Source organism: Megalobrama amblycephala, linkage group LG10 (genome assembly GCF_018812025.1).
Source record: "Megalobrama amblycephala isolate DHTTF-2021 linkage group LG10, ASM1881202v1, whole genome shotgun sequence".
Taxonomy (NCBI): Eukaryota; Metazoa; Chordata; class Actinopteri; order Cypriniformes; family Xenocyprididae; genus Megalobrama; species Megalobrama amblycephala.
This window is the reverse complement of record NC_063053.1, coordinates 16,518,238-16,545,203: the sequence shown is the minus strand read 5'-3', so window position 1 is coordinate 16,545,203 and position 26,966 is coordinate 16,518,238. Positions and strand designations below refer to the sequence as shown.

The 26,966-nt window shown below is 37.8% G+C and overlaps 1 long non-coding RNA gene across 7 annotated transcripts in view; it reads left to right on the top strand.

Moving 5' to 3' along the window:
* The window catches only part of LOC125276940, a 342,031-nt gene extending 316,853 nt beyond the window's left edge, over positions 1 to 25,178 (top strand). For 4 of the 7 annotated variants that reach the window (XR_007186778.1, XR_007186781.1, XR_007186779.1 and 1 more), the window contains 4 exons: positions 1,804 to 1,922; positions 4,983 to 5,162; positions 16,448 to 16,545; positions 23,057 to 25,178. This is a non-coding gene — a long non-coding RNA (uncharacterized LOC125276940). Of the gene's footprint in view, positions 1 to 1,803; positions 1,923 to 4,982; positions 5,163 to 14,062; positions 14,659 to 16,447; positions 16,546 to 23,056 lie in introns of those variants that run through there. The other 3 variants (XR_007186776.1, XR_007186774.1, XR_007186777.1) reach the window with 3 other exon arrangements.
* Positions 25,179 to 26,966: the final 1,788 nt, after the last annotated feature.

Genomic DNA, 26,966 nt, shown 5'->3' with positions numbered 1-26,966 from the left:
ATGGGCTGGCATATATGCAAATATTGGGGGCGTACATATTAATGATCCCGACTGTTACGTAACAGTCTGTGTTATGTTGAGATCCGCGTGTTTTCCGGAAACCTTTTAAACAAATGAGATTTACATAAGAAAGAGGAAGCAATGGGGTTTGAAACTCAATGTATGTCTTTTCCATGTACTGAACTCTTGTTATTCAACTATGCCAAGGTAAATTCAATTTTTCATTCGAGGGCACCTTTAAAATGATTTGACAAGTTCGCTTAATGAGCATATTGGTTTTTTTTTTTGTACTGTCGAGACACACGCAAACACTATACGAATTAGCCATCATTCCCGTTGTTAAATTATATACTACATTCATATTAATTCAGGCGCGCTCTCTCTGTATCTCCCAGCACTGTCTAGTAGGCTATTAAGTGTCAAGACCATAGACTGTAAAAAAAGGCACATGGAAACACTATGCGAATGTTATAATGCAGCAAGAGCGGGAATCAAGGCTTCGCCAGGACAGCGTTCTCGCACAGATCTGCTAGATTACACAACATTTTAAGATTATGAGGTGCTGTTTGGTTTTTAACTGCAGTAACTAATGTACTCACTCACAGAATCAAACACTGCTGCATTTTATATAACACATTTCCCACTATGAAATATGATATTGTTTGGGTCGTTGGTCCGTTGGGTCGATTTCTTTCACACCACAAGCGAATCGCTCCAGAGTTTGTTTGCAATCGGGCCGAGACCACCTCGTTCAGGCGATCTCGGAGCGATTGTTTTGGTGCGGGTCCGAGCGTGATTGCAGTTTTCACATATGCCTAAACGAACCGAGCCAAGGGAGAAAACGCACCAGGTTCCGAAACAAATGCTCTGGTGTGAAAGCACCCTTAGCTAACAATAATAACACGGCTCCGAATGTGATTTGTAAGATCGTATCACAAAACATATTGCACCCCGTTTACACTTATATTAAGCACTCACCCCTCGTGATTGGATCACCTGTGATGGGTCTTGGGTGTAAATGAGGCCATGGAGGTATTCTTGCAAACTTCTGTGTCTCTCTAGTTCTCCTCGCCTCCTCTGTGCTCATTTTTACACTTACATGAAATCTATCCCAAGCAGTGCTGGCTCAGAGAGAGATAACAGTGGATTTGGTCCCGGCTGGGCCAATGATTTCCACATTGAAACTGCTATTCATATCAGAGAAGCTGCCTGAACATCAGGCAAGAGAAAAGGTGTGAAATAGCGCGACCAATCTGGAGAGTTCTGGGCAGACAGACAGTGTAAGACTGTCCAGGTGTCTTATAATATGAGGATTAGAGCTTTGCCAAGGATTGAGCAGCACAGGCCTGATATGAAAAGAGAGAGAGACTTACTGAGGACTTCAGAGACATCAGAGGAACTGCCTGTGCTGGCAGAGTGCCACAACCAAGACCATCATTTTCAACCCCCAAATTAGAGAGGTGACCATCTGACAATAAAACAGCCTGTGGAGAGGAGAAAAAAGAGTCAGACTTCCATTATAAATATTAATCAAATGGAAGCCTTTCAGAGATGGCATTTCTCTGCAGGAAAAGATGTAGTACTTGCCTGTCAGGGCAGCAGTGGAGGTCAGCATGGCCTTTCCCTTGAGTCAAACTTGATTTAGCCCTTTTTGCCAGTGTATAATATAGAAAGTTTAAAACCATATGATATTAAAATAAAATAAAAAATAGAGCGAGAGAAAACAACCGAGAAAGTGTATTATTCTTATGTAAGGGAAAATGTTAATGTTACATCCTCTTCTGTTCTATTGTTCTTCTGCAGGTCTTTAACCAGTCCAACTCTTGGCAGGTACAGAACACTAAAGGACCATTTTATTTCTAAATGAGTCTGAATGGCGCACCACAAAGACTGGAAATGCTGCTGCCCTTTCATTTTAAATGGTACGTTGGCATTTAACATTACACATGTCAGCAGAACTTCACTCTCCATTTATGGCTTCTTAATGTATGTGTATTTGTTCACAGCCACTTATGATATTAGCTGTTGTCATCGGCTGTGGAAAGGGACATTTACCATGTAGATATGAAAAAAAAAAAAAAAAAACTCTCTTGTGATCATAAATGAATTTATAAAGTACATTCAAAAACTCCCACCTTTGATAAAGCCTCCTTCACTTCTTTTTAGCACAACATTCATTCTTTTACTCATAGAAAGAGGGGAAATTAATGCAGAATATATGGTAACAAAATCTGTCTTTCTTTCTTTCTTTCATTCTTTCTTTCTTTCTTTCTTTCTTTCTTTCTTTCTTTCTTTCTTTCTTTCTTTCTTTCTTTCTTTCTTTCTGTTTTAAAGGTGTGTGTGTGTGACTTATATCACCATCTCTCTCTGTCTGTTTCTCTCTAGATCTGTTTGGTAAGATTTTAACCATTTTGTCAGAGAAATAATGTTTATAAATAAAGTTCTTCATATATAAATGTTTAATTTACATTATGCCATCTTAAATTTTTATTAGTAAAAAAATGACATTACAAGCTCAAGGTTATAATGCCAATATTTCTGTTCTTGAGCTAATCTGAAGGCCACACGAAGTTTGGAGGACTGTAGCTATTGACTTCTGCGCACTGTGTGCCTCAGCATGTGCTGACCCCGCTCTGTGATTTTACATGGCCCACTACTTCGTGGCTGAGTTGTTGTTGTTGTTCCCAATTGCTTCCACTTTATGATACCACTAACAGTTGACCGTGGAATATTTAGTATTGAGGAAATTTCACGAATGGACTTATTGCACCGGTGGCAACTTATCACGGTACCACACTTGAATTCACTGAGCTCCTGAGAGCGACCCGTTCTTTCACAAATGTTTGTAGAAGCAGTCTGCGTGCCTAGGTGCTTGATTTTATACACCTGTGGCCATGGAAGTGATTGGAACACATGAATTCAATGATTTGGAGGGGTGCCCCAATACTTTTGGCAATATAGATAGATAGATAGATAGATAGATAGATAGATAGATAGATAGATAGATAGATAGATAGATAGATAGATAGATAGATTACTTAGAAGTTACTTTAACACAGGTATATATATATATATATATATATATATATATATATATATATATATATATATATATATATATATATATTTATTTATTTATTTATTTATTTATTTATTTATTTATTTTTTTATTTATTTATTTTTTTTTTTTTGCAATATACTACATGCCTACATCTGACAATTCTCCCCTCACTCAAACTCTCTCTCCCATTCTCCTTTTTTTTCTGTCCTCCCATTATGAATAATGAACTTGTCCTCCTATGATCAAGCCTATTGGGGATTTCCGCTGCGTGTGTCAGGGCCTGTCTAATGGATTGCTGTATGCTAATTTGGCTAGAGGATGATGGGCAGTTCTCTGCTGGGGTCACCGGTGAAATAAAAGAGCCCTTTGTGCGAGTCTGAGCCATGTGCCTCTGACAGACCGGCACAGACCTTGAGAGTCTTCCTTTATACTTGTGCACAGCTACTGGAGAACGAAGAACAATGGGAAACACCAGGCTATGTCACTATTGATTTAAGGAGGGATGTGTGTCTTGGTGTCCTAGACCTCCGTAAACTCCTTCAAAGTGTGTATGTAGGTAACCGGCAGCACACTCTTGGATGGTTAAGGATAAGCTTCTTCCATCCTTTGCGACCCAGCATCAGTCTCACTGGCCTGTTTCCAACCCTCAGTCCATCAGCCATTAGGCCAATAATGAAGTAACCTCACATTGTTATTGACTGGCTTGTCAGTAGCCCTGCCTGAGTCCTTAATAGGAGCCATTGGTCTTAAGTTAAAAAAGGGCTGAAGGAGGTAAAGGAAGCCATGCACAGCATCTCAAGTGCCCTGCAGAGGTGAGCAGCTGCCAGCCCATGCAAATTATCTGGCAGAGACGAGCTGCTGTCTGGACGAATGAAAAATTCTGCCATTCAGCCATGGGATCAGTACAAACAGAACTCATTAAGTGTGGTGGGCCTTTGCATATGAATATGTACAGCAAAGGTTAAAGAGTTAAAAAGGAAAAGATGTTTTTACAGCAAGTATTTTTCTCTACTATCACCATCAAAAATGAATATTGTGTCATTATTTATCGACCCTCATGTCCTTCCAAACCTACATGATTTTTCTTTTTCTTCCTTGGAACACAAAGTAATACAAACAGAACAGATGTTTGAGTTGAACTAGAGAACTGGATCTGTTTGATTCATAAACAAATCATTCAGACTGATTTCATGAACTGATTCATTATCTCAAAAGAATAATTTCTTTAGGAAAGATTTTTACTTCTCTCATGAAGTGTCATTAATTTAGCAAGAAAGTGGAAAGGATATTCCTAAGAAATCAAACCTTTGCATTGCCGTTCAAAAGTTTGGGGTCAGTAAGATCAATATTTTGTGCTCAAAATACAGTAAAAAAAAACAAAAAAAAACAGTAATAGTATGAAATCTTACTACAGTTGTTGTCTATATTAATTCTGTATTTTTAAAAATTTTTAAAGTTTTTGCAAAGCTGAATTTTCAGCATCATTACTCCAGTCTTTAGTATCACATGATCCTTCAGAAATTATTAATATGCTGATTTGGTGCTCAGAAAACATTTCTTATTATTACCAATGTTGTAAAAGGTTGTTTTGCATAGTAATTTTGTGGAAACAGTAATCATTTATTTCAGGATAATTTTATGTATAGCAAGTTTTATAGCAGCATTTTTTTTTTTTTTTTTTTTTTTAGAAATGTTTATAGCATTATAAACATTTTTAATATTGTTTTGATCAATTTAATGGATCCTTGCTAAATAAAATTAATAATAAATAAATAAATACAAATCTTACTGACCTTAAACGTTTGAATGGTAGTGTATGCTCCACAGAAGAAAAATAAATCATAGAATTTTCTTCTTTTTGCATAATTTTTTAGGCATATCTAAGCTTTTTTTTTTTTCTTCTTCTTTTTTTTCATTTCAGGCTATCGGGTTCATCCTACAAATAAAACTCATCACAGAAAATGAATATAAGCGGTTGGAGAAGAGACAGGAGATGTGAACTGTCCCTCTGGAACGGGCTGCCATTAAGTTTACTAAAAATGTCTGATGGTTTCGCCCAGACAGTTAGGAGAGCTGTGTCTGAACGGGATCCAAATCTCTGGTATGTGGTGCAGTAATGACAGAGAAATGTTGTCGTAATTATTGTAATTTCCTTTGATTTAGAAAGTTGGTGTAGTTTTAATTGAGCAGACAAATTTAGCTGTTTGACAGCCGAGTTCATGAATATGTGTTTTTTCTTCACACAGTAACAGATCAAAACTTTTAAACTCATAATCAAGATTCTTTCTTTCTTTCTTTCTTTCTTTCTTTCTTTCTTTCTTTCTTTCTTTCTTACTTTCTTTCTTTCTTTCTTTCTTTCTTTCTTTCTTTCTTTTTTTTTTTTTCTTTCTTTCTTTTTCTTTCTTTCTTTCTTTCTTTCTTTCTTTCTTTCTTTCAACATGTTATACTTTATACGATGTCTGCTAACTTACTCTAAACTTTTTTCTCTTATTCAATGAAAATGTATCTTCCAGTGATTATGCATGAAGATAAATTTCAACCCAAACTCAGCCCAGCATTTTGTTCTCTTGGGTATCATTTGGGTTGTGGCTTTAAAACATTCCCATTGCTCCTGAGGAATAGAAATGTATCAGTAAAATGAGATAGTTAGCATGTATTTCTTATTACGGATGATTTGTATGCCCATCTGTCTGTTATGACTGAACCTATAGCATATCACAATGCCATCAAAATCTCGTTTTCTGACCGTACTCACGTAAACATGTGAAATTGAATTGAGCTGGTTCCAATCAGAATGTCAGATGAATGAGATGCCCGTGTTTTGATGCCACGCAAAAGGGGCAAACAGTTACCATATCCGTATTTACTATATCAGACATTCCGTATGAATGTACGCATGTTTATTGATAGGTTCCAGTTCTCTTGGCTCTTTTGCTATTGATGAATGGCAGTAGGTGTGGTGTGATGGCTTGTGTGTGGTCATAATTCGTGATGAGTTGAGCATTCTGGCTGGCTTTATGGCACTTGTGGGCTCGAATTGAAAGGAATAAGAGGGTGTTTTAAGGCAGAGTGGATTTCAGTCTTATCCTGACTAATAGACTTTACTCAACATTCATTCAGCTCTAACCGAAACATTGCACAATAACATGCCTGGAAGCAAGATTTAATAATTGCAATTGGGTTTTGTGATTTGAATGTTGTTTTATGAAAGCGTATTGTTCTTGCAGCTGCCTAAATGTGGTTTGAAAACACACAAAATCCTCAATAAACTGATTGATGTGTTGGATTTGAATCTGACGTGTTTTGTTTTTTTTCCCCCCATTTCTATTTGACCCTTAATCATTAGCAAGATTCGGTGTAAGATGATACAAAAATAGGATATTGAGATGTTGAAATATGATCAAAAAGGGAAAGGTTTTTGTATAAGGTCAGCTTTGTATGTGTGTTTAGTTTTGTGTTTGAGACTTTTACATTACATGGTTCAAGTGACCCCATTCTGTTTTTTTCCCTCCCATGTGGCACGCTTCAGATATACATTAACGTGTAAGCAGGAAAAAAGCACATGGATTCCGACATTTTCAGATCGTTTTCAGGCCTTATTTTTATGTGGAAATAAATCTGATATGAATCGAATACATAGATTTGCGCCTGCAGACAGACAGATAAGCAGACAGATTGGATATTCCCATCAATGTGAGTCGTACATCGCACAAAAAGCGAGTGGCGAATGACGTCAACTCAGGTGGACATCAATCGCGATTACATGACTCTTTTCAATGGCACAATGGAGGACAAAGGCTCAATCCAATGTTTTGCTGACCTTTAAAGCTGTTGCGGAAAGCAAAAGCTTGAATAATTTTGTCTGCATCAATTTGCAAATTGTACCGTTTTTACTTCCTTTTCTGCTTTTACAGCTTTTCCGTGGTCAGTACGTCTACCACGTCTATACGTTGTTTCGCCAAGTGTATAGTGTAAATGCAGATATCGGATATGGGCCACTTTTAAAAGAAGATCTAAGTTGGTCATCAAAAAATTCAGATATAGTCAACAGATTGGAAGTGGGCATCAAGACACGTGCCTGGAGCTGCTGAAGTTACAGTAAAACACGACTTGGTGGCGCTCAAGCACAAAACAGTCTTGCCGAGCACACAAGACGAGGAAGACCCCTACAAACTGGTGCTCTGGCAGTTCTTGGCCATAGCCTATCAATAGATGTGTATTATTTCTGTATTTTTGCTGTTTTTTTTTTTTTCTTTTACATTCAAGAAATATAGTTGAGAATGTCTATTTCATAAATGTTTATTTGCACTACTGTTTCTGACTACCATCTCTCATATATGCCATTTAATATCTGCATTTTTATCTTCTTTAACTTTACTAATATCATATGTTTATTTGCACTACCGTTTCTGACTACCATCTCTCATATATATGCCATTTAATATCTGCATTTTTATCTTCTTTAACTTTATTAATATCATAAATGTTTATTTGCTCTACCGTTAAGCACAAGCGACCACATACTGTCAGGGAGTGAATTTGCACGTCCACTCTGCGCATCGCCAGTGAAAATCGCTTGGGTGTGAACACAAAAAACGTGATACAATAAACGCGTGCGATATTCATCCCAGTGTGTACAGGCCTTCGCGCGCGATTATCGCCGACGTTTAACGGCTCGTGACTAAACAAAAGGCGCCAATGTGAGTGTGCACACCGACGCGAAAAACGCGAGACGTAAAAGCGTAATTTTTTAAAAAACGCCTCGGGTTCGTTTTTTGGTTTGACGCGCCGCGTTAAAAACTGGCAGACCAATGAGAGTGGCGCTTTTGTTCACGTGTCTGGAGCTGCTGAAGTTACAGTAAAAGACGACTTGGTGGCGCTCAAGCATAAAACGGTCTTTCCGTGCACACATTGATACTAAGACGACGAAGAGAAAGTAAGTAGACGAGGAAGACCCCTACAAATTATCCCTGTGTCTCAAACAGCTCCCTAGCTTCCTAGGTTGTATCATTATACCGTGTAAATGAATGTGGCCGACTCCCTGATCAGTGCCCTGACTACTGAACTAGGGAGCTGATTGAGATGCATGCAAATGGGTGCTCTGCCACTTCTTGGCCACACCAATAGATGTGTATTATTTCTGTATTTTTGTCTTTTACATTCAAGAAATATATAGTTGAGAATGTCTATTTCATAAATATGCTTATTTGCACTACCGTTTCTGACTACCATCTCTCATAGGGGAGAGTGGGGTAAAGTGAGACACTTTTTACATTTGCTCCCCTCTAAGCGAGCTAAAATGATATATCAGTAAAATTTACACATTTCCCATTAATTCAGGATGTTTCCTAGCCATAGAAATGATCAGAATGTATTCAGGACGAAGGTCAGTGAAAATATGATTGTTTTTAAAAAAGTCATCTTGTGTCTCACTTTACCCCAGCTTAGGGGTAAACTGAGACAGACCAGAGAAATCAAGGGGGTAAACTGATCCACTTACTTTTTCCACTCTGAAACTACCATAACAACACATGCTGTAACAGTTCGAATCCTGACAGCTAGCTTGACAACCACACATTCCAGAACTAATGTCGGACTATTAACAGAATCATGGGGATTGGTCAATTAAGCATTTTTTTTTCTAAACACTTGAAAGTAACTCTGAACAAAATCAAATACAACATAATATAATTCAAAACATTTTAATTAACATTCAAATGACAGATATAAGCAGTTAGATTAGAACAAAGTCTGGGGGTCAGAACACAGGACCCTTAGGGTGCGTTCACACTTGTCATGTTTGGTTCAATTAAAACGAACCCTGGTGCGATTGCTCAGTTAGTGCGGTTCATTTGAACATATGTGAACGCTGCCCTAAAAAGAGACCCTAAAAAGGACAGAATCCTCACGCATGTCAGTTTTTCTTGTCATAGTTGTGAGTTTGCCCATCACAGGTATCAGACGCACGTCTCGTTTGTGTGTGTGACGGATGGATTCTTGCCGCTGTTTTGACTACTTTACACATGTTATAAGCTCTTCACAAGTTCCCAGCTGGCCAAAATACCATCACACGCAGGTTACCGCTGCTATGCACACACAACGAGCGCATTTACCTCAGCACACAGCATTGTTTGGGATTTTTGTTAAGTTCCGTCTCAAAATAGGCAATACGTCATAAAATCTGGCCAATCACATTGTGAATGTATCCCTATGCCTCAAGGTTCGGTGTCTTTTGGTTCGGTGATAAAATTGCCAATCTGAACGCTAATCGGACCAGGACTAAATCTTCTTTGGTCCGGACCAAATGAACCAAACGAACCGAACTACAAGTGTGAACGCACCCTTAGAGCCAGCTAGTGTCTGGAGGTCAGAGCAAAGCACAATCAGAACCAGCTAGAACAGCCTGGGACTCAGAACACAGGACTAGACCCACCTGTATTAGAACATCAGCCTACTGTCATACTCTACAACTAGACCTACTCTACATTCCAGCCCTGAAGGTTACAGGGAAAGATGAGGAGTTGCTCTCTCCATCTCTCCAGGCCTTTTAGGTTGAGGCAGGTTCTTCACCACATCACCTTTAGGAACATGTGCCACATCATTCTCCTCGAGGGTTTTTTTTTGCCCCAGGTTGTCTTTCCTGGTGTTTTGCCTTGGCATGATTGCTTTTCTACAATGTTTATGACATTAAAAATAAAACAAATGTAATGTAATATTACATTAAAATATTTTTAAGACTAAATTTAACTTGTGCCTCATGTCTCACTTTACCCCAAAGCATTTGTCTCACTTTACCCCACCACTACATTTTAGAAAAAAACTATCTTTCTTAGCAATTCAGGCTAATCTTCAGCTAGCATCATCACATGGTTTTATATGTTGATAGTTCATCAACATGTATGATATAAGTTTTTCTACCTGAATCAGTCTGCTTTGGCACAACAGTTGATTAAGTTGACCGCAAGAAAATTTACTTTTACATGCAAAAAAAATATTTTTGTGAAAAAAACATGCTTAGCACAGCATCATGAGGTCCTCTCCTTCATGGCCAAGGGGAAATGTGAGGGGCTTGAAAACATAATTGTCACATAACCAAAAATGTGTTCCATTGCCGAGATACAGGGGGTGTCTCACATTACCCGATGTCTCACATTACCCCACTCTCCCCTATGTCATCTCATACATACAGGTGCTGGTCATATAATTAGAATATCATGAAAAGGTTCATTTTTTTATTGTAAATTATTTTTAAAAATGAAACTTTCATATATTCTAGATTCCCTACACGTAAAGTAAAACATTTCAAAAGTTTTTTTTTTTTTTTTTAAATTTTGATGATTAGAGCGTACAGCTCATGAAAGTCCAAAATCCAGTATCTCAAAATATTAGAATATTTCCTAAGATCAATCAAAAAATGGATTTTCAAAAGTATGTTCATGTTTCTTTAAAGTATGTTCATTTGTACACTCAATACTTCGTCGGCAGCACATATTACAGCAAATGACTTGCTCCTAGCACAAATTACAGCATCAGTGAAGTGTGGCATGGGAGTGATCAGCCTGTGGCACTGCTGAGGCACTATTGAGCCTTCAGATCATCTGTATATTGTTGGATCGACTGTTTCTCATCTTTCTCTTGAAAATATCCCATAGATTCAGGGGTCAGGCATGTTGGCTGGCCAATAAAGCACAGTAATATCATGGTCAGCAAACCACTTGGAAGTGGTTTTTGCACTGTGGGCAGGTGCTAAAGTCCTGCTGGAAAAGGAAATCAGCATCTCCGTAAAGCTTGTCAGCAGATGGAAGCATAAAGTGCTCCAAAATCTCCTGGAAGATGCCTGCATTGACTTTGCACTTGATAAAACACAATGGACCAACACCAGCAGATGTCACGGCCCCCGAAATCATTACTAACTTCAGAAACTTCCCACTAGACTTCAAGCAGCTTGGATTCTGTGCCTCTCCAGTCTTCCTTCAGACTCTGGGACCATGATTTCAACATGAAATGCAAAATTTACTTTTATCTGAAAAGAGGACTTTCTACCACTGTTCACTGTCCAGTTCTTTTTCTCCTTAGCCCAGGTAAGATGCTTCTGACGTTGTTTCTGTTTCAGAAGTGGCTTGGTAGTCCTTTTCCTGAAGATGTCCGAGTGTGGTGACTCTTGATGCGCTGACTCCGGCTTCATTTGACTCATTGTGAAGCTCTCCCAAATGTTTGAATCGGCTTTACTTGACAGTATTCTCAAGCTTGTGGTCATCCCTGTTGCTTGTGCACCTTTGCCTACCCAATTTCTTCCTTCTAGTCAACTTTGCATTTAATATGCTTTGATACATCACTCTGTAAACAGCCACCACATTCAGTAATGACCTTCTGTGACTTACTCTCTTTGTGGAGGTTGTCAATGATTGTCTCCTGGACCATTGCCAAGTCAGCAGTCTTCCCCATTAGTCTGGTTTCAAAGAACAAGAGATACCTGGAATTTATACTGTAGGGATGGTCATTTAATGAAACTCAAATGTAAATATTCTAATATTTTGAGATACTGGATTTTGGACTTTCATTAGCTGTACACTCTAATCAACAAATTAAAAAAAAAAAAAAAACTTTTGAAATGTTTTACTTTACATGTAGGGAATCTAGTATAAATGAAAGTTTAATTTTTTTAAATAATTTACAATAAAAAAATGAACTTTTTCATGATATTCTAATTATATGACCAGCACCTGTATATATGCCATTTTATATCTGCATTTTTATCTTCTTTAACTTTTTATTAATATCATAAATATGTTTATTTGCACTACCGTTAAGCACAAGCGCCACATACTGTCAGGGAGTGAATTTGCACGTCCACTCTGCGCATCACCAGTGAAAATCGCTTGGGTATGAACACAAAAAACATCTCGAAAAACGCTGGCGATAAACGCGTGCGATATTCATCCCGGTGTGTACAGGAGAGTGTAACTGATGCTCTGGGCTCTTCTGACAAAGCTGTCTGTGTAAGTGCTGGTTAAAGAAAGACTTACTGTGGAAAGAAGTTTCTTAGGGGCCGTTTACACAACACTGTTTTCAACTAAAAACGAAAAAAATTGTATGCGTTTTGGCCATTCATTTTCATGACAACTGCGTTTTGGGGGCCTGAAAATAAACTTTTGAAATCAATTCAATTTTGAAAAGGACACTGTTTTTATCTCCATGTAAATAACAAACACATGAATTTGTGAAAATAGTGACATCATGCATATGCGTATTACATGTTCAGTCTATAGACGCATAGTGTTTTTTTACAAAGTGACATTGCCAACTACTGGCGTGGCAGCATAATACAGCATTTTTAGTCGTTTTCGTGGATCTGTGTGAACAGAGATCGTTTTGACAACATTGTTGTCTGTACGTGAAAAACGAGAGGTCCTGCAAAGTTTAGCTCCAACCCCAATTAAACACACCTGAACCAGCTAATCAAGGTCTTATTGGGCATATTAGAAATTTCCAGGCAGGTGTGTTGAGGCAGGTTGGAGCTAAACTCTGCAGGACAGTGGCCCTCCAGGATTGAGGGTGGACACCCCTATTCTAGGCTCTACTTGTAATTGTCTCCTTTATATACCCTTATAATTGTTTGCCACTTTGCTGTGGTCTATAGTTTAACACGTGTTATGAGCTGTGGATCCTAGTCTATCCTACCTAAAACATAAATAAATCTATTGTATAAGATTCTATCAAGTTGACAATTATTTTTTCTACCCACTATTAGAATACTATTAGATGTGTTAAAGTAACCTGAAGAGAAACATAAAACTATGGCTGTCAATATAATAATTGTGATTGAAATCAATTGATTTCTGAAAGCATATCGAAACACATAATACTTCATTCTCTCTCTCTCTTTCTCGCTCTCTCTAACATTAAATTGGCACTAGACATAAACTTCGCCATACACACATGATTAGTCATTCTTAGAGTCCATTTCCTTACCTTATCACTGTGCTACAGTATAGCTGTGCTGAGTACAGGCAGCGTGGAGGCCTGAGGGCTGCGTGTATCTACGGCAGCTCATTCACCCACAGTCGCCTGAATGAGAAATGTGCATTTCTCCCAGCACTGACAACAAACCACGACTGCATGTCCCCAACAACATAAAGCTCCCTCACTCAGTCAAGAAAAAGACAGTGGGGTTTAGTTCTCTCTGTGTGTGTGTGTGTGTGTGTGTGTGTGTGTGTGTGTGTGTGTGTGTGTGTGTGTGTGTGTGTGTGTGTGTGTGTTTAAGAAGCTCCCTCTCCTTATTTTCTCCTCCCAAGGTTACGGTCATCTTTTTATACGGGATTATAAAAGGTTTCAGCCCAATGGAGGTGTTCAGTGTTATTTTGTAATTAGAATGTAATCCTCCTCTCATTGCACACATTCATTGGTAGATGCTCCCTGCATGCAATTGCAATAATGTGAATGAAAATTGTCAATAATAGCTGTCTCAAAGTACAGGAAAGGAACTGAACACATAAAAATCCCTTTCTGATAGGTACTTTTAAAGAAAGATTCTTTGAACAAAGGTTTAGTTTGATTACAACCTCAGCGTTTGTTTTCATACAACCTGCCTCGATAATAAAAATGCTTCCAATTGCAGCAACAGTCTGGCATACTACAGTTTTTATTGGACTAGTCCTAGATGCAGATTTTTTTTTTTTTTTTTTTTTTTTTTTAAACTAAAGATATCAAGAGAAAACAAATAAAAAAGGAAACATAGTAAGAAGTCCCTTGAAAAAAGGCAAATAAATAAATAAAATGTGAGAAAAGTTGAAGAAAGAAGGGACATGAGAAGGTAAAAAAGGGAAAGGTTAGTTGGGTGGCCTTTATAGATCTTTATGTCTGTTGAGGGGATCAGCAGGCAGCGGCTGATGAACTTCACTTTCTATTAGTGGCCATGGTGGGGATGTTCTCTCCCTACCGATCAATAGGCTGAAGGACAAGAGTGTCAGAAAAATGAGAGACCCTTCTCTTTCTTGGCAGGGCGGTCTCAGAGCGGACGGCGAGGCACTGAGTGCCAGAGACCCTTAGTCCCTCTGGAGTGGCTTTGAGTGAGGGAGCCATTTTGGGGGGGGGGCGAGGAGGAACTCTCATCATCCGTTGTCCTTCGGTTAACAGTTTGAAAAGGATAACTCCACCAGCAGAAAGACTCCACAAAACCTTTTCTGAATGGTTGGAGGTTTTTGTTTCATCTATGATCGTACTGTACAACAGTGAAGTAACAAATGAACAGAGCTAGGAACTTGTAGCAACTCTTTCTATTCTGTCTCTTTCTTAGAACATTTCAATACAAGTTCAGTTCAGTCGACGGCATTTGTTGCATAATTTCAACTGTGAGTGTGATATAGATTTTTTTTACAATAGTTAATATGATAGAAGTCAAAATATAGTAACATTTTTAGATACAGGGCCCTATCATACACCCAGCGCAATGCAAGGTTTTTTTGCTAGTTTCAGCCTGACGTAGTAATAATTTTCACATCCTGCACCACGTTGTTTAAATAGCAAATGCATTTGCGCCCATTTGTGCAACCATGGACATGCTGGTCTGAAAACGAGGTGTGCTCGGGTGCATTGTTGGCGCATTGCTATTTGGAGGCAACTGAAATTAACTGCAGCATTGGTCTAAAGTCAATGGTGCAATATTTTTTTTGTTATTTAAAGAGCATGTTAGTAATATGCGCCTATAGGCGGGTGCATAACATGCGTACACTCTGCTTATTACACACAGGGACGCACAGCAGCACACAAACATGCCAAATATTAAAAAATAAAAGGATTACAATGTAAAAGATTATTATTGTGTGCATAAAGATAAAAATGCTTTCGTAGAATCCGACTTGTCCCGTAGTTGGTCTGCTCGCATGCTTTCACCTCATGCACGAGCAGATTAATTTCCTCCCTAGAGAAGTGTTCAGTTTTTCCACTTGCAAATTCTGCCAGGTAAATAGTGAATCCTCCATGGCGCGAACGCAACTGGCTTTCATAGGGAATGGGAGATGAGACTCCGATTGGTTTATTGCACATTACGCCCAAAACACACCCATTACTCATTAAGAGAACAGGGACAAACCTTTTAGACCATGCGCCGGGCACGCCAACCATTTTCCCCGTCATTAAACTAGCAAAAGTCAGACACGCCCTAAGTGCACTTGTGCCGTGCGCTTTAGACCAAACACTTGAATCACGATATTTCTGTCAATTAAAAGAGATCAAAATGAAGCAAAGTGAATTGTTTCACATCTCTGAGCAACACACTGTAGCATTGTTTCGTTTTTCAGTTTTGAACAAATTATTGTAATTAGATTGAGTGAATGATTCAAGGACTACCTTGTAATGACAGCCACTTGTTTCAACCCTGACTGTCAATCAAATTCAAGGACTTGAACTACGTTACTGAAATAATAATAATTATATATATATATATATATATATATTTTATAGGGGTGTGACGAGATCTCGCGAAACTAATATGTGACGAGATTTCTCGTCGAGGCGAAAAGTAGGATGATTAGGAAAGAATATGCCACCGCTATGTTTACATTACGCCTCCACTATGGTTTTGCTTTGTATTTAAATAAAAAACATTTAATTCAGTTGGATAACGGTTGCCGCCGCTCCATATAGAGTTACGCGCGACCGTGAAAGCGAAAGTAAACGGGAGAGCGCATTCAAACGCGCTTTCAATACCCCGCGTTTTGAAAGCGGCTCCCTGTTGAATGCAAATATCTCTCAATATGAAAGCTATTTTAGGCCCGGCAGTGTAGTTGTAAACATCTCTTAGCTCTGTATCAAAGAATATTTGCACTTTGAATATTGAGAGACTACGATTATGGTTGCACTTATTGTAAAGTGTTACCATAAAAATGAATAACAGCTTTCTCTTAATCTTATTAAGCACAAACAATAAGGTTTCATTTGTTCACATTAGTTAATGCACTGTGAACTATCATGAACTAACAATGAATGACTATTTTTATTAACTAACATAAACAAAGATGAATAAATACTGTAGCAAATATATTGCTCATTGTTAGTTGATGTTGGTTAATACATTAATGCTAATAAATGAGACCTTATTGTAAAGTGTTACCATTTTTATTTATACTGTTTTTATTTCTATAAGTTTGTGGAAAGGATTTCAAATGTTGTAGAAGCTCATAAATCAGAAGCTCATATATATATATATATATATATATATATATATATATATATATATATATATATATATATATATATATATATATATATATATGCCATTTTTGCATAAATGGACCTGAAACATTCCTTTAAACACATCTCCTGATTGACTTCTGTCAATTACAAGGGCTCCTTAGCTCTCATTTACACTTGTCTGCTGTTCCCTAGACAGCATCAGCCCAGGAGAACAAACAGCAGAGGAAAGAGTATAGATTACTCCATCAGCGACCAGTTCTTTGATAGCTTCTGTGCGTTTTGGGCTGAGGGTGAGTCACACAGACACACACACACATACACACCCCGACCCCGGTCATGTCTATTCAGCCTCTCCAATTCAGACAGGCAAATTAAGCACTTCCCTATCCTGAAAAATCTCCCCTCCCTTTTCAAATGCTGAATATGAAATTAGCTTGCAACTATTGAAAGGCAGTACAGGATCATTTTGTGCTGAAAGGAAAGTAAAAGGTGTGCCTCGTGTTTCTCAAATGCAACTGATTTCCTCCATGAAAGGAAACGAGAAAGGAACAAGAACGTAAAAGAAGGGAAAATGTTGGGCCTTTTGTCCTGTCTGATTCTCTCTCTGTCTGTTTTTTCACTGTTTCTCTGTCTCTATGTATATCTGTCTGTCTTTCTTTCCTTCGAGAGGCTGTGGTAGAGCAGGTTTAGATGTGACCAAAAACGATCTTCAGACTCTAATATGGTGGTTTACATTAAAAATCAACAACATTAATTTCCATAATGCATTCTAATGGATTAGAGGGCTGTTTGTCAGGGTAGGTCAGCGTTCTGGTTTTAGTCAACACAGCAACCCACCTGACAAGAGCTATTATGTTTATACCTGTTATAAGCCATGAAAATAAAATGCACATAATTAGCTATTTCAGTCATGATCTCATTTATTCGCCAGCATCCCTGTTTGCACACCTTCGACCTCTCATTTCATATTATAAACCATCAATGGGGCAAAAGATACATTATCATTTGTGATATCAGGTGACAACTCACTCTCTGTGCGTGTTTGTGAACATGAGGTGGGGGGTGTAAAATGTGCTGTAGACCAGACACCAATTAAACGTCTATTTGATGGGGGCATTAGTTCATTCTGGTAAACTATCTGAAGCATTTAGAGGCAGATATAGGAAGGCTTTGTTAGCATGCCATTTGTTCTCTCTTAATGAGAAGGACCTAATGGAAAGGCTTTTTATTTGACAATACACTGTATCATAAACATTTGTTGATCTTTGCCTATATTTTGTGTTCGTGATATGTGAATTAATTACATAAACTGGACAGTACAAGACAACACTGCAGAAAACACACTGACCCATATCTTCTATACATGTTCTTTTCTTAAAGGGGCAGTCAAAAATGAAACTGCTGTAATCATGTCAATCTAATCCAAGAACTTTTGATTCTTTTTTCACTTTGTTTTCATACGATGAAAGTAAATCCAGACTCTCAAGCTCAAAAAAAATACAGTATACTACCGTTTAAAAGTTTAGGGTCAGTAACACCGTGTCTACACCAGACGCGACCGTTGTCACATTGCGCCTCGCCACAACAGCTAAAAGCTATCTACACTGAACGCGACAAACTGACCGTTGCAAAGCACTTTAATTACGTCAGAAATAGAACGGGGAATCCGTTTACTGTCGGGAATTTCTTGCATCACACCGTGCTTCGCCGCATCCAGTGTAGACTGATTATAATGGCTATATTGTCTTTTGACGCGACTCTCCGTTCATGTCTGCTGTAGACACGGTGTAAGATTTTTTTTTTTTTTTTAAGAAATTAATACTTTAATTCAGCAAGGACACATTAATTTGTTTAAACGTGGCAGAATTTTACAATGTTAAAAAAAATTTGTTTCAAATAAATGCTGTTCTTCTGTTCTTTTTTTATCTTTTTTAATTTTTTATTTAATACTAAGCAGCACATCTGTTTTCAACATTGATTAATAATAAGAAATGTTTCTTGAGCACCAAATCATGATGTTAGCATGATTTCTGAAGGATCACGTGACACTGAAGACTGATGTAATGATGCTGAAGATTCAGATTTGACATCACAGGAATTTTAAAATATATTAAAATAGAAAACAGTTATTTTAAATTGTTGTAATATTTCACAATATTATAATAACTGTTTTCAATCAAATAAACCTTAGTGAGCATAAGAGACTTCATTACAAAATCTTACCGACCCCAAACTTTTGAGTGGTAGTAAGTCTCCTGAAGTCACACGATAGCTTTGTGTGGGAACAAAATGAAATTAAAGTTATTCTATTAAATTTTGCTTGAAAATAGTTCAGCATTAGATGCTGATTTTTTTACAATGTTAACATCGATGACATTGTAACATAACTGGAACTTGACCAATTGCCATTGTGCGTTATATAACCATTCACAATGCATAAAGTTTAAATATGTGGAAGAACAGGTGACATATGAGAGCTACTGGAGAGAGAAATTGAATAATGACTGACATTTGGGTCTTCACACATTTCAGACGACTTGGAATATAGTGCACAAGTCATATGGACCACTTTTATGTGACATTTAAGGTGCATTTTTTGTTGTTTGTAATTTTGAAGCTTAACAGCCTGGTTCCAGATTCACTTAAATGAGTGAATGATACCAGAATTTACATTTTTGTGTGAACCATCCCTTTAAGGTCACTGATGCACTGAAAATAAGCTGCATTACTGAATGTGATTAAATCAAAAACAATATACAGCCATTATAGTGGGTGCTTCATTAGTTTTAGTTCATTTAGCGTTTCTCATACTTGAAGAAGCCAGCATGCCAAGAACGTGCTCATGCTCCTTTGAACTCAGCAAGAATCTTCTCCTCAAGCATTTAAATTTAACCTACAGAACAAACTTCTTTTCCTCTCGCGGTCTGCGCTAAACTGATTTTTGTTTTAATTAATGCTCAAGATGACCACAGCTGCTCCTGGAGCCTTCCATTAGAGGTCTTCTAAATGGGCCCATAGAGAAAATACAGAGATCCGCATCCACATGCAGTGGCCAAAGGCCTGCGAGCATGCCTTCACATATAAGTAAAGTTAAAGGAAGGCATGTTCATATGCACATAGCACTCCCACACACACAGTAATTGCTATACAGGGCAGGTTCATGGTTTGTAAGTCCTCAAATATGATTTTGACCAGTGCATTCCTCAACATCCGTAACACACATGGTGCTTTCTAATAAACTCCAGCTCGGGCAGCGCTCCAGATGGGGGTTAGGAGAAAGGAACACTGACGGTGGTAAGTGGTTTCAGTAGAGACAGCCTGGCCCTTCATCCCTAGCCAGTAGAGAGCTGGGTGTTAGTCGGCTTTGGCTGCAGTCTGTACTTTGGGTTTCAGCCACATTTTCTGTGTGTGTGTGTGTGCATTTGTTTTTTATATCCTTGCTGCCCATTTCCTCCGAAACCCAACCTGGGGTTTAGGGTTCCTTTCTAGCCGGATGTTTGTACCCCCGGCAAGAGGTTGCGCTGCCTCCTTTTTTTTTTTTTTAGTTTTCATTTAAGCGGTTGCTTTCATCTCTCTTTCTCTCTCTCACACACGCAACATAGACCTGCTGTGGCTTCCCTATGGTCATTCCAGGCCTGTTTAGTGGAATGGCCCAGACCGTACCGCTCTTACAAGAATACCTGTCTGCGCTGCACGCTACTTTTGTTTTTTACCTTTACTGTTTGTACTTCGCCTTTGGCTGCATGTCAAATACAGTGTAAAATTGTTGTCTTCCAACAGAAGGAAATATGAGGCTGCAGAAAAGTCGCATACTGTATGCATTAAATTGATCAAAAGTGACAGTAAAGATGTAAAATGTTACAAAAGATGAAGACCATCAAAGGAATAAACTACATTTTAAAATATTTTAAAATAGAAAATAGTTATTTTAAATTGTAATAATATTTCACAATATTACTGTTTTTACAGTATTTTTTATCAAATAAACATCTTATTGTGCACAAAACTCACTCTCCACTTTACCAGGGAGCTCTTCGTTTTATCAAATATTGCTAGTTATTTTGCTTATAAATTTTAATTTGTGCTGGTCAGTGTAAGTTTGAGAGTGTGCATATGTGTTTAAGTCCTGTTTTTAAAGTTTAAGTAAAAGAATGAGTCATGTTAATTCCCCCTAAATATACAATTTTAGAGGGGAAAAAAAAAAGACAATTTTAATGGTAAAATACATTGTTGACTCTAAACCAGTGATAGACTAGCTTATGTTTGATTTTTATGCTGTATAGTTGTACTGACTTCAAAGACCACTTTTTGTAATGTATATTCAGTCATCTACCTTAATAATCTAATGTCTTTTTTGATTAATTATGATTAATGTGTCATGTAATGAACTGATTGACAGCACTAAAAAGCAAACATCTTTGACATATAAAGAGACATTGATAAACATGGCATTGGTTTAGACAGTAATTTAAGTAGCTCTTTCATCTGACACGGTAACCCTTGACGCCCCCTCCCTGTCTCTTCACCCAGCTCTCCAAACTTCTCTCTTCTCTGCAAGACCTCATTTCCTTCATCCCTCCCTCCATTCCTCCATTCTCCGTCCAGTCTTTACAGAGACAGGCAGCTATTCTCCTTCATTGTCTTTTACAAAGAATGGGGACTATAGATTGGTTCCCCTTTTAATATGGCTGTTTTTTATGCCCAATTCATCCAAATTAAATTGGTCACAACCCACCTGGTGTCGCCCTGTCTTCAGTGTGTCTCATGGATCATTCAAAGACTCTCCAGCCAAACTTCACAACCTCTGCTGACCTTGTGTCTTGCTAGTCTGTGGCTATTGTGGTTTACCCAATAAAGGATGGCATCCCCAATAGAGGTGGCGTGCACAGAGGGGGACAGCAGGAGCTTGGGTCTCTGCCCCTTTTATTCCACACTCTAAAAGTGCCCTCTGGTCATTAAAAAAAATAATAATTCATAATATGTGAGAATAAAAAAAGGTAATTTGTTTAATGTCAAACTCTCAAAATGAATGAAAAGAATAGAAAAGAAAATTCACTGTTTATTGCTAAGCCTTATGTGTATAATTTATAGGTCAAATGTATATATTTTTATATTGTAATGTGTACTTTTTTATTAATATATCTTAATTAATATTTGTATGTATTGCTTTTATCCTTTAAAATGTGTTGAAACTACATTTAATGGTGCTATATAATATGTATAATTATTATATATTTTTTATCTTATAATTATTATTATTATTATTAATAGTAGTAGTAATTGATTATATAATGGGACAGTTTTTTATTTTATTTATGTTGCTCATGTAGATAAGGTGTAACAAAAATAGCTGTTGGAAATTATATTAAAGTTATGATATGATATGATATGATATGATATGATTTGATATGATACGATAGAAAATTATTAGTACATACATTTGTATAATTTTTATTTATTGCGTTTATCCTGTAAAATGTGTTGAAGCTACATTTAACTGCAGTATATAATAATTATAATTGATTATATATTAGATTGTTATATGTTATTTATTAGATGATGATAATTATTTTATTATAATTATTATTAGATTTTATAATGGAAGTTTCCCCATGTTGCACACTTTTTATGTTGTAAGGCTATGGCTATACTGTGGTTATGGATATTATGATGGTAGAAAGTTATGACACAATTTATATTAATACAAAAAAAGTGAAGCTTTTTCTATAGAAAACTGGGTAACACTTCACTTAAAGCTTTTATGTATAATGCATTATAAAGGTATTCGTAATGTATGTTATAATGCATTATATCTTTTCATAAATAATTTGAACCAAAGTTAAAATGCATTATAATATTCACAAATTCACAAAATCTGAGATTGGTTATTTGTCACATTTTAATGCATTATAATTTCTAAAGGTGTATTATAATATATTATAACTGTGGTTACAATTATTCATGAGACCATACAATGCATTATAAGGTGTATTACAAGGCATAATTAATGCATTAAAAATGCTTTTATAATGCATTATCCATAAAAGCTTTAAATAAAATGTTACTGAAAATGTATCCAAATCACAATAAAAATAAATGAATGAATTAATAAAAAATAATGAATTAATGTACAGATATTTTATGTTGGTTGTGTAAATACTGCTCTGCTATTTTTTTTTTTTTTTTAAGGGCCCTCAGTCCTGTTTGCCCCTGTGGAGTTCTGTGCACACCACTGCCCTCAACTTTCTAAAGGGTCACCTTTAGACCATTAGCGGAGCATTGTTTCCCCCCGGCCCAGCCTGTGCCCCCTGCATCAGCCCCCAGCCAAACCCGCACAAATGGGAGCTTTTAATTATCATCCTCTTTTTCTCTCTCTCCCACCTCCCACTCTTCCAGAGAATGCCTCTTGTCTTTTTGGTCATAGTCATGCCATGTCCTAATGCACTTGGATCCTCACAGACAGCCATAATGCAGCTCTCACTGCTGTTTATTAGCCAGATCCATTTGCCACAAGTAACCCCCCCCCCCCCCACCACCACCACCACCACCACCCCGCCGCTGCCACTACGCCTGCTTTCGCTCTCCCTCCACCTCTTCTTTGTGCTGCCATATGAATGCACTTTGATGGTTGATAATTATGCCTGTCCTTTTGACACGAGGATCCACGGCCTGCCCTTGTTAAGCCAGTAATTAGCCTGTCCTCCTTATTTATTGAGAAAGTACAAATTATCCCTTCTAGTGGGCACTGGCCATTCCCCGCTCTCTCACTCTCTCTTATTCTCACTGTTTCTCCCTCTCTAGCTGCTCTCCGTTCTCCTTGTATCCCTCAGCACTTTTGATAGGCTGAAAGCAGCTGCACTAAAGCAAGATAAAGCTGCACCATCAGGATGATGAAGAGTGTGGATGGAGAGGCGCTGTGCCGAGCACAAAGGCCGCGGAGGAGCGGCGACGGTGGCGTGAGGACAGCTGAAGAATGCCACAATGAATAGCTCTCATTTGTGAATATACAGATCTGGGTGGAGGAGGGCGAGGACCTGGGGGGAAAAAAATTACAGGTCATAGTAAATAAAGTTTGGAGAATATACTGTACAATAGAAGATAACAACAAACATAGAGATGTAAGTGCGCGGACATGGGTGACAAAAACTATGCTCGGATGCTTTATCTCAAAGGGTTGATTTATTAAAGTAATGATCTACTCTTGGGGTCTCAGGTTTGGCTTACCAGGATCTGGATAATCTGGGAACATGTTACATGGAGGCACCTGCTTAATTTCAATTGCATGCCATGCTGGAACCTTGTTTAATATGGTATGAAAATGGCTGTGATCAATATGTAGCTTGTTGTTGCAGTCTCTTTACCATATAAAATTGTTCAAAGCTTGTATACTCCCTTTCCCTGTTTTGTCTCTCCCCCCTCTTTTCTGTTTCTCAGCCTGTTCTGTTTTTCAAGAGGTCTGGAATATTAAGCTGTGACCCCCCGTTGTCCCTTTCCCCTCCTCGGCTCTCTCCGTGTCCTCTTTAGCTTGAACAAAACCCATTTGCTCCAGTACAGCAGGAGGAATGGTATTCAGGTGGTCCCCTCCTTCTCCTCATGCAGCCCTCTGCCCAATCAATAGAGATGTAAATAAGTTCAGACAGTTGCCAGACCTTTGTCTACGTCTTAGGTTTGAGAGGCATCACAAGGATCTATTTTGGTCGGACTGAGATTTTTAATCTGTTTAGTTTCAGTGTTCGGGGAGAAACAACACAATCTTTAGGACTAAATAGCCTGGATTACCAGTCACACTTGAAGTTTGATCTCTTTTTTGAGTAAGATGACAACAGACTTAGTTTCATGGGTGTATTCACTGTGGGTTTCTGACTCATACGAACTGTGAGTTCAGGTCAGGTGGCATTATACTGAGAATCTCAGACAAGATATACTATTTGTTTGTTTGTTTTGTTTTGTTTAGGTTTGAAAAAATAAGAGATCTGGTTGTGAAATATATATATATACATCCAGATGTGTCTGTGTGGTTGGTTTGTCTCTGTAACCAGTGGTTCACAACGCCAAGTGTGACTGATATGCAGTCACACAGATGTTGCTGGAGTTTGCGACTCCAATTAGAAGAACTACAACTTCTGCCTTGTGTAGATCTTTAGCTGCATTTGTCAGTCAAACATGGGGCAGCAGGCAATCGTTCATCTGGATCTTTTATTCTCACTCCTCTCCCATGCAGTTACAGGGCAAAAGGGAAAAGGAGGAGCCAAAATGGGAAATTGCATTGACCAATGCCATCATGACAATTAAAGGGGAAAGTCCAAGTTGTTAATTCCAAGTCTGAAGTTCATTTAGGGTTCATCATACTCTATCCAGTGTTTAAAAAAAAAATATGATGTCTTCCATCATCCTTCCTCATAGTTCACAAAATAAAAATACCTGAAAATATAAAATATCTGAAAATACCATGTAGACACCAGCTTTTTTCCAAATAACATGTCATTCCCATAGGAGTCTGAATACACACACACTCTTACATATTAGCATGCTAATGTACCAAACCCATATTTAGGAGAGCAAAGGTTAAAGGTAAAATTCACCCAATAACAACATTGGACTCTGTTGATGTTTACTGTATGGACATTTTCCAAAATATCTCTCAAGTCATATAGGTTTGGAATGACATGAAGGTGGGTAAATGATGACAGAAATTTCATTTTTGGGGCACAATGATATAATTTGTTAAAAAATTAGTTGCTACAACAAAGAAATGCCATTTAATTGCAGTTGAATACTACTGAAGTAACTAAAGTAGAGTGTAAGTAAATGTATTACTCTGTACTAAACATCTTTGGTTACAAATTATTCAGTGCGATAATTAAACATTAGAAAGAAACTCTAATTGTTTTCTGATTTGAATGGACATTCTGTTTGGTGCGATGTTCTGAAATGGTTGGATGCGCCTGTTAGTTGATTTCAGCATTTTTAACATGCTTTTAAAACAGGCTGTGTGGTCAAAGCCATTAAAACATAATGAGATAAAAACTAGCTAAGAAAGAATGCTTCATATTTAATGATACACTCGGTTCGCTGGTCCCTTCACCCAAAGCCATATGATAATTCTGATCTGTGCATCCTAACATTACAGAGACGAGGCTGTTTACACTTTCATTTAAATTTTTCTTTCTTCTTGTTGTCTGTTTTTGGAACAAGGCCCTTTCTCTACACGCATTCAGCTCAACTCACGAGGGATTAGCTGGGGTTTGCTCAGAGTCCAAAACAGGAAGTCAGACATAACAAACACCCTTAGCAAATGAACATATCGACAGACCCGTAAACAAACACAAAGATGTGTGTGTGTGTGTGTGCAGTCCAGTGGCTGTCAGTCTTCGCTTTTGTAGCTTTTGACTGTCTGTGTGATGTGATTTAAGAAGCCAAATAACATGTTTGGTGATGGTCTGGAAGCATTAAAAGCATCGGTCAGCTCCTCGCATATCTGTGTGTGCTTAATTACAAGCGCTCGGCTTGTAAATTAAAACTTCATATTCAAGCAAAGCTGTGGCGCCTGGGGGCAGAACTCTTGCCCTTTTATTTCTGGATCCCAGACCCAAACCCTGCTGCGTTTTGGCCAGGGTCTATGGACGTCTGTGGCCCAGCCCGCCCCACTGCCACTCAGGCCTGTTACTCTAGGTCACTGTGCTTGAAGCTATGGAAATGTCTTGCTGTGAATGAATGTGTGTGTGTGACAATGTATCTCCAAACAAGCATGAGAGAGAAGAATGGAAGCAGAGAGCAAGGAACAGTGCTTGGTAGCCACCAGAATTGTAGTTAATGAGTAAGTTTCTCATGATTAACTTTTATTAAGCTGTACCCCTGAGCTCGGAGACATCAGGTAATGAGTGAAGGCTGCAGAACATGATGGAAAATACATACCGTAACACTGTATCTTCACATCTTTGGACTTATACAGCCATAAGGCCTAAATAAAGCCAGCTCTATAGCAGTGCTTCTCAACTTGTGAAATGCAACCACAAAACAGGTTGCAGGCCTGCTATGATAGGGTTATGGATAGCAGGGACAATTAACTTTTAGCAATATTTGAATGGATAATTCAAAGTTGAGACAGTAAAAAGCTTGGTGACTTGAGAAAATGCTTTGCATGTCTTTTGTTGATATTAAAGACTATGCATCCATTCAAATTCATCTGCATCCATTCATCTGCACTATTGTGTATCATTCAGAATTTAATTGAGAATGACTTTTAAATTCCAATTCAACAGTCACACTTATTAACTGAAAGAAAATAAATTCTTCAGTTCTGAATTCTGTCTGTCACATGGTTAGCCATAATGACAGATGTCAACATGGACAAGTTGCAAGCAACACAATATCATGACAATTCCTAATATGGTGAAATTTTATGATATAATATTACTTGCACTGCATGAAATCTTAAGACTTTTAATGCCATATAGCCTACTAGCTGGGAGTCATTCTTTATGAAAACAGACGTGATGTAATGACGCAAAGACGAATGGCTGCATGCTCGAATTTCTCACGGAAACCCACAGTACCGCTCACGCTTACTAGAAAACTTTATTACACGATTACGTTGTTAATCGGGCTAAGGTAAGGAGATAATTTTGAACACTGGCTGGTTATATAATTGCTCAAAAATTGATTTTGGATCATTTTTAACCAAACAAAGTTACAGACTGCAGCTTTAAAC